We start from the raw sequence: 9,038 nt of genomic DNA, 5'->3' as shown, positions 1-9,038 counted from the left end.
CTTAACCCAACAGCAGAAATTTAACATTTATTTCATAAAATTAATTTTAAAAAAATCGTACAATTTTAAGAATTTACCATTGATAATTGTGACATAGTATGATATTCCGCAACTAGATCATTAGGCGTTAGAAGTAGAGAACGTTGCTTTATGTTTATTTTATAAAAATTTTATACAACCTTCAATTATTTGAATATATACTGAAAATAATACCATAACAAAAATATAGAAAAGTTATAAATATTTTATCACTAATTTCGATGAAAGATTAACAAAGACGGTCTCAGCCGTCTGACACAGTAAATTACAGTATCAGAAGATGGTATGTTTGTCGCGCAGATCATTGACTCTCTCATAAGACTTCGCCCTTCCCATCCATTTCAGCGAGTCTGTAGTGTTTCTGCGTCATGGTGTATTCAATTGAGCAGCGTGTGTTTTCATAGTGGAAGAATATGTTCGCGCAACGTCAATAAATTTGGTTCGTGGAAAGGTGTCAAGAGAATGTATCCTAGCAGCAATGTTTCTGAAAAATCAGCAATCAAGATTTAGTGAAAAAGCGAATAGTATTGGAAGGAGTTCTCACAAGTCCTTACGACGATTAACCCAAACAGGAGTTTCTCAAATATTATGACGATTTCACGGTTTATAAATGAAAGCCTATCGTGAGAGTATTTTGCATGAATGAAAAAAATATGATAAGATTAAACGAGTAAATTACTGCCATTGGCTCTTACAAAATATTACCGAAGGATTCCTTGAGCCTTTTCTCTCGTTTTCAACAGATGAAGTGCGGTTGAATTTATCAGGCTACGTTAGTTTTTAGAAAACGCGGCACTGGGCTACACAAAGCCCAAATGAAAACTTTCAGAAACCACATCATGATTTAAAAATTGGTATTTGGTGTGCAATTTCTGGAAGTCAGATCATCGGACCAATATTCTTTGAGGAAACTTGATGGATACTTTCAAGACGGAGCGACTTGTCACACATCTAATCGGCCTCTCACTCGAATACACCGAGAATAAGTCCTTGTGACCACCCCGATTTCCAGACTTATCGCCGTGCGATTTTTACCTATGGGCCTATCCGATAGGAATAATCTGCAAGAATAACCCGGGTACGTTGGAAGAGTTGAAAGGCAACATACGACTAGAGATTAGTTACGCCATTAACATTACAACAGAATTAGCTGAAGGATTGCAGAAAGTTTTTCTGAGCATGACTGTCGCGCTGAACTTTATATAACGGCTGGTGGTGAGCGTTTGAACAGAGACTTTAAAATTACATTGCAACATTGTAAACACTTCTTCTTTCAAAAGCACGGTAATGAAGAATAAATAAATGTAAGTAATTTAATACTACTTTTTGCCTTCAATTTTTAAATTTTTATTTCTTGGGGCCGGTTTTATTTGGTTGACTCTGTATGCTTAATAATAATTCAATAATAAAACCTAAATAGTTAAAACACTATTTTTACAGAAACATATAAGCTATGATAGCATTTAATCACATTACTATAATATAAAGAAATTTCTTTTTCATTTGTTCCTGATAACCGCAAAGAATACCGAACCATTCATTACGAAATTTTAACTGTAGCTTCCTTGTGACCTCCGGAATACTTACCATAGTTCTAACCTCACCAATCTCACTGCTATTTAAATCTTAAATAAAAGAAAATATTGTGCGGTTTATTTCGTTATTTAATTTTGATTCTACGTTCCAACTCGCAGCATCACAACGAACCACGCTTCTAACCTGCCGCGCTCAAATCGAGCGTAACTGAAGAACGACTCATCCAGTCTTCATTAAATTTTCACATGCACAACTTCAGATACACTTCTATTGCATATCTTAATTTCAATGAAATTGATCAACTAAGTTTGAAGATTTTCGAGCCACAAAATTTGATACATAGTGATATAAATAAATAAAAATATATATATAAGGAAACCACAATTTATGTGAATGGTATTTTCATACTTCTCATACCTCAAAACATAAAGAGATCCATTTTTACTCCCATCATATGACCGAAAGTAATACCATACCATACAATTAATATATACTTATTTTTCCTAATGTTTATGTTGCAATCTATTCTGTAAAGAAAAATAAGAAACCCTCCCCCACATCCCATTGATATAGGATGATACTTATGACATGTAATGAGGTCACATTAATACGTATCATGTACGATCATCACATCAATAGATCATGTAGTCTTGTACACTCAGGCCGACCATTCCTGAGACGTGTGGTTAATTGAAACCCAGCCACCAAAGTACACCGGTATCCATCTAGTATTCAAATCTGTATAAAACAAACTAGCTTTTACTAGGATTCAAATTTCAAAATCTTTGACTTCGAAAATCAGCTGTCAAACAACAGATTTGCTACGACGAAATATTTTATTAAATTTAATATCTCTATAAAAGATCAATTTGTATTATTATCGTAATATACGTAAAAACAAATTAATCTGATAATAAAATAAACGGGAATGATCACTATACATATTTAACTACTGTTAAATATACTACTATTTACATATTTAACAGATTAATCTATTTTATCCAGTAAGTAGTGAATAACGATAACTCTGAGAGCAACTGCCCACAAATAATTACTAAAATACTATTTCCATTTTTTAAACTTCTTACGCGTTTATCGCGGGAGAAATCGCCTACGTAATTTTACAAAATTAACATTAATAATCATTTCGTAAACAGGTAAGCATCATTCGAGAAGGAAAAGCTAAATATCGATTTGATATGCGAATGAATATCAAATCGATATTTAGCTTAAATCCATATCTCTATGGATAAAAATTTTATTTTGATAGAATGTGAGAGAATAAAGAAGTTACAGAAATTGTTTGGAATTTGTTCAAGGTCATAAAAGCTTCTTATGAAAATACATGAACCCCTTTTTAATATCTGGTGTATATAAACAGTATATTTGATTTGTATATGTTCATTTAATATGTTGTTTTTGTCTAATTTTGTTGGTTCGTAAGTTTTTTATTGTTCAAGAATATTGTTTTTATGGCTTCTGTGTGCAAATAAAAATCTTGAAAATTTGATTACAGATAAATTTTTAAATAAAAATCCCATATTGTTATACATACTTAAAATATATAAAGTCTATACTATGCATTCCTACTATACTGTTTTATTTAAAAAATCAAGATTCCTTCAATAAACATATACAGCTAATGCACAGTTAATCACATGTAGCCAGACCTTAAAACCATTGTAATCTCCTTAAAGCATTGTTCTTATATCCTTAAGAACAGCTTATGTGCTTATCTTATGTATTTTATAAGTATGATAAAAAAAAGATAAGAACATTAAAAAAATTAGTTGAATAAATCAGTTAATATTAAAGATAAACATATTGATATAATAAGCTGCCAGTAACTGCTACCTACCCATACAAATATCGATTATTCTTCCATTATGGCACTCAATAAACTACTGGGATATCCACAATTTTCTGATATCTGTCAATTTCAGACATTTTCAAGTGTAAAATATCTTTATTACTTTTTTTTTTTTTAAAGAATAACCTTTCCGTAATCCATAGTCTTTTCCTCCTAATTCTTCAATTTTAAATTATCTAGCTGCCCCATAGCTCTGAAGGCCCAGCACATATCCCTTTAAATTTTGTTACTTTTAATATAATTACTCTGTGCTGTCCATATTATTATAACTAAGTCTTCTAAATAAATTATGAAATTGTTCTTTAAAAGTAATGTTTGTTTCATTTATAAACAAAATTTTCATATAATGAAAATTGTTCCCCACTCAAAATTCCAGTGTCTCCTTCCATTCAGTTATCTTAATTTAAAAAAAAAACTGTAGTCTGAGTAAACTTAGTTGTCATTATTATAAAATGATAATTGTTTAATTTATATATATATATATATATATATATATATATATGTGTGTGTGTGTGTGTGTGTGTGTGTGTGTGTGTGTGTGTGTGTGTGTGTGTGTGTGTGTGTGTGTGTGTGTGTGCGCGTGCGTGTGTGTATTCATCAGTTCGTAGGTATAGAATAACTCTATTATTAATCCTTAATTGATAAGAAACCATTTAAATTCTCCTATAAATTCCTAATAAACATTATTAACAAACGTTTTCAAATTTTTAAGCTTTTTGTCTAAATTTTAATATATTATTTTGTTGCAGTTCATTTTTTAATAACAGTCCTTTATATACCTACCTCAACTATGAATGTAAAACTTGGTGGGTTACCTCAATTAACTATGATAACTAATATATTGATATTGGTTAAAATGGTTATTTCTAAGTCAAGCGATTTTGGGTTTGAATACTAATGAAAATGTCGTATCTTTTTAACTTCTTTTGGCTAACTGCTAACCTAACATAACCCAACACATCTATCCCATTTTTCTAGTTACAAGAAAAAATCCGGCAATACATTTACCCAGTCCTGAGGAACTGAAGCTGTACTTCAAAAGTTCACTTCATAAACGGTTTTCATTTAACTATTATTTAAAGAAAATAAATTAAATGTTTATTTAAGTCAGTTATTTAATATACTTATGTACTAAGAATGTTGTTTAAGATTATTTTAAATACAGTGTCTCATTTGAGATGCCCTATTTTTATATAACTATATCTCCCAAAATATTACACATATCAACATAAAACAAAAATTAAATTAAAGTCTGTCTGTTATCAAGTTATAACAAAAGTCACATTACATTAATTACATCACTTCCACATGTGCCCCACTATTCTCACAAAGAATATCCAGTCATACATACATACGTACGTACGTTTTTACGGAAAGACGTTACGTTGAAACTAGTCAAAATGGATTCAGGGATGGTCAAAATGGATATTTCCATTGAAACCTGAAAACAGAAATTTTTCGCGATTACAATACTTCTTGTAATTCGTACAAGGAATTAAAAAGTTATGAAGTCCTTTTTTGTGAAGGAGATTTATTCTCTTTAATTTCTGTTTGTCACTTTACCCTTAAAAGGGAAGGAAAACATTGTCCTGGAACAAATATTTTAATAATCTTAAAAAGATGAAAAAAATTACTAGTTTTTAGAATTTGAAGAACAAAAAATCCAATTTTTATGAACTAAAATCGAAAAACATTTTTTTCATTTATTATTACTATATATAGTCAACTCCTGATTATCCGCGAGCGGTTTAACCTGTCGGCTAATGCCTTTCAGAAAAAAATAAAATGTTAAAAACTTATAAAGAAGTTAAAAATTTATTGTTTTTTCATCGTTCTGTGATAGGTTGGCTAAGGTTCCGGCTTAGGCATTGGTTTGGTTTGGAGGTAGGCGCATTGGCATCGTGCCACGGTTATATTGGTATTGCTTGTGATTTGGGGTTCCCGCTGGTGGGGGTGGCCGCGGTGCCGGGATATGTTAACCCATGCGACCGGGGTTGTGGCTTCCCTCCGCCGGTCCTGATCGTGAGTTGGTAATGCCATGCGCGACGACACCATGATGGGATCGGGTGGGGGTGCGGGGTTTGTCCCCAGCTCCTGCGCGGACCGGAATGAGGTTGCGTTCCTCTTGTTAGGTGACCTATATTGGTCGACTTATTTCGGTGTAGGTCTGAATTTCTATTTTGATTGGTATGAGTGTGTAGCACTGATTTAACTTTAAACTCGTTCGTTTTCTGAGGCATTTACAGTTACGAACGGGGCTGTCAAATCTGGACTAGGCGCGGGGTTCGCGCTTCCGCGTTTTCGGTCAGTTAGTTTGAGGGAATCATGTTAGGTTGGATGTGAAGATTTCGGTTTGAGGCCCACGTGAAGGCGAAATTTGATTTGTATTTTACTGATGTAATGTCTGCCGAGGCATTTAGATCGGTGGCATCCCGACCAAGGCCTGGCTGATGACTGTGAGATGTAATCAGTTAGGGGGTCTAAAGAAGGTAAAGCCCCTCAGGGCTTGGAACGGAGGGGGTGGTGTGGCGACCGGTAACGTCATAAGGTGGGTGTTTTTTCCTACGGGGTTGGGATAATAGGTTTTATTACTTCATTTACTTGCTACTTGAAAGTGTGCTTGTTTTGAATATAGTCGATGTGGATACGATAGGACGATAGTTTATTGTATGATATTATTGCACTACGCAAACTACGGAACGGAACGGAACGCAATAGTGGCGGGAGTTTCATTTCTCCCTTCGAAAACGCAGAGCCTGGACAGTGTCCCTTGCTGCTGAATCTATCTATTAATCGGGCGTGTTTAGGAGTTTGTTTTAATGTCCGGTATGATTTTAACGGTTTCTTTTAGTTTTGTGGACGGATTTTTGTATATCCATATGAGTTCCATATCCGTATGTGTTCAGCGTTATCACACCCAATTCTGGGTCAGACCGCAGGAAGCTAGGCTTTTAAAACCCGTGCCCCCGACGTGATTCCCCTTCAGTCCGTCCACTGAAGTCCTTTCGGTGCTAACGTTTTATTGGCTAGCAGGAATACGCCACAGGGGGGCACTAGTTATTTGGAGGGAGCAATGCGCCCCCTTCTCCGGAGGAATTGCTGATTTAATTTGATTTACTTGCAAGTATATAAAGGAAAGGTTAAGTAGAAGCTCTTCATCCACTTCTTTGATGGCTGCCCTTCAGGACGCATCTCTGCTGGGCTCTTTTCCGGACTCCCGTCCGTGACGTTGAGTCACGTAGACGGTCTTCTTTCTTCTTCATCTTCTTCCTCTTCTCCTTCCGATGACCTCTTCGTTCTTCAAACTACGAAATTCAGTTAAAAAAAGGGTTTTCAGTCATTAAAACAATTAATCGCGTTTTGTTTTTTATATATATCTGAAAGAGTGAAATGAACATTTATTATTTTTTTCTTTTTACTGTCTATGTATTTTTTTGTCATTAGCTACTGTAGTTATAATAAATGTTTATTAATACATAACACTACTACATTTACAATCTATTTACGAACAGTATTAGTGATAGTAAAAATCTGTTATATGTTAATACGTATTTTTAATAAACTTCTGTATGTTACTTTTACTGGTACGAAATAGTGTAATGTAGTGCACTGTATTAAATTTTTTAATTTACTGTTATACCTTAATATATTGCGTGTAAATACTATTAGGTCATTTTAACACATATTACTTTATTAAATATTATTTTTGGATAAAGAGAGATTTTACTAAAATTTTATATTATCCGCGATTCTCTTCCCGGTTATTACCGCGGATAATCGGGAGTTGACTAGTTTTCTCTTACCAAACGCGATTTTATCAGACTCAAAAATCCCGATACGTGGAATGTTTAAAAAAATGTTTAATACATAAAAGAAGTAATACATAAACACCAATCAAAATCATTGGTGTAAAGAAAAATAAATAAATTTAAAATCACTGAAAATTTTCTATTATAACGGCAAAAGAATAACGAATAAGTTTTTGAAATTCAAATAAATTATTGAGACCGTGTCGTCATAATATTATGGAATTGCATTTTTTAAGGACAGAATTTAAAATGAATATTTTTTTTTAATTAATGTGAAATTTACGAGCAAACTTGCACATTTCCCGTCGCTTGCGCCCAAAATTTATAAAGTAAACAAGTTTCCAACTGTTGTGCGATACACTTAAGTTCCACAATTCATTTTAATAGCTATTAGATTCCGTATTGAATTCTATAATTAGTACAGTTAATTTGTATTTTTATTTGAAAATCCTTACCTACCGATTGATGTTTTTTCCATATGTTAGGGGTGATGAGGGAAGCTTAACTTCAGATTTTTAACATCACCCCTCCCATAGATTTTTGAAAAACTCAAAAGGTTTTTGAAATGCGTTTTCCTCTGAATCTATGCATTTTAGAGAAAAGTTTAGAGGAGAATGTCCTCTACATTTTTTGTTTGAAAAACGTTTCTCTAAAATGCATAGATTCAGAGAAAAACGCATTCAAAAACTTTTTGAGTTTTTCGAGTTTTTCAAAAATCTATTGGAGGGGGGATGTTAAAAATCTGGAGTTAAGCTTCTCTCATCAGCCCTAACGCATGGACAAAAGATCAATCGGTAGGTAAGGATTTTCAAATACAGCCTATTTTGATGACAAGTTGCCTGTACAAGTATAAAAAATGTATGAAAATTATTTGAAATTTATCAAATTTCAATTTATCGGTTGTTTTTTACATCAATTTACGACATAAAAACAATTTATTGTACGTGAAATAATGAAAAAGTTTGAAATGTATGAAAAATGTCAGTTCTGCCGAGATTCGAACCCAGGATCATCCATATGTGATTATAAGACAATATTAATCCGATAAAGAGGTTTTCCTTATTATAGGTAAAAATGTTAGTGTATTATTTAATATATTGAACTATAAAAACCCATAAAAATATTATAAGATTTTTTAAACATAAATAAATTTAAAAAATAAATAAAAACTTTTTATTGCGTATTTGGAGAACATGAAATTAGAAAATTACAAATTATTTTTATATATTTAATAAAAAGATAAGATTTTTTTTGTATATTAAGTAAAAAGATAATTGCAGATGTAATGATACCTGCATATTAATCAGTTAATTATTTACTTTTTTTTAAATGGCAGAGAAGTACCCAGCACTTACTCGAAGACGGATTCGAGTCGTAACTAATTTTATGAAAACTTCACGGTTGTCTACAATAACTTCCCAATGAATCGTTATCAACTTTATCGTTTTTACTAGGTAAGTCAAATATAAACCGGACGTTAGTTTTTAACACTTATTACTATAGAATAAAAATAGAAACCGTACTTATCATTTTTCTATGTATTCTATACATTTTTCTCAACTTCTTCTTTATTGAAAGTTTGAGAACTTGTCACAAGCCAATCGCGTACGAACTCCTCTACGTCATTGTCCCCTGCTTTGTAATCGATGTCCTGCCACTGGCCCAAACGAAAAGAAATCGCAGGGAGATAAATCTGAACTGTACGGGAGATGATCAAGGTATCGCAGTAAATTTGTCCAATTTGTCCCGAGTGCTAACGGCTTTGTGAGGCTTGGAGTTGTCAT

This window comes from Lycorma delicatula, chromosome 6, assembly GCF_047948215.1.
Source record: "Lycorma delicatula isolate Av1 chromosome 6, ASM4794821v1, whole genome shotgun sequence".
NCBI classification, from domain to species: domain Eukaryota; kingdom Metazoa; phylum Arthropoda; class Insecta; order Hemiptera; family Fulgoridae; genus Lycorma; species Lycorma delicatula.
Note: the sequence above shows the minus strand (reverse complement) of the source record.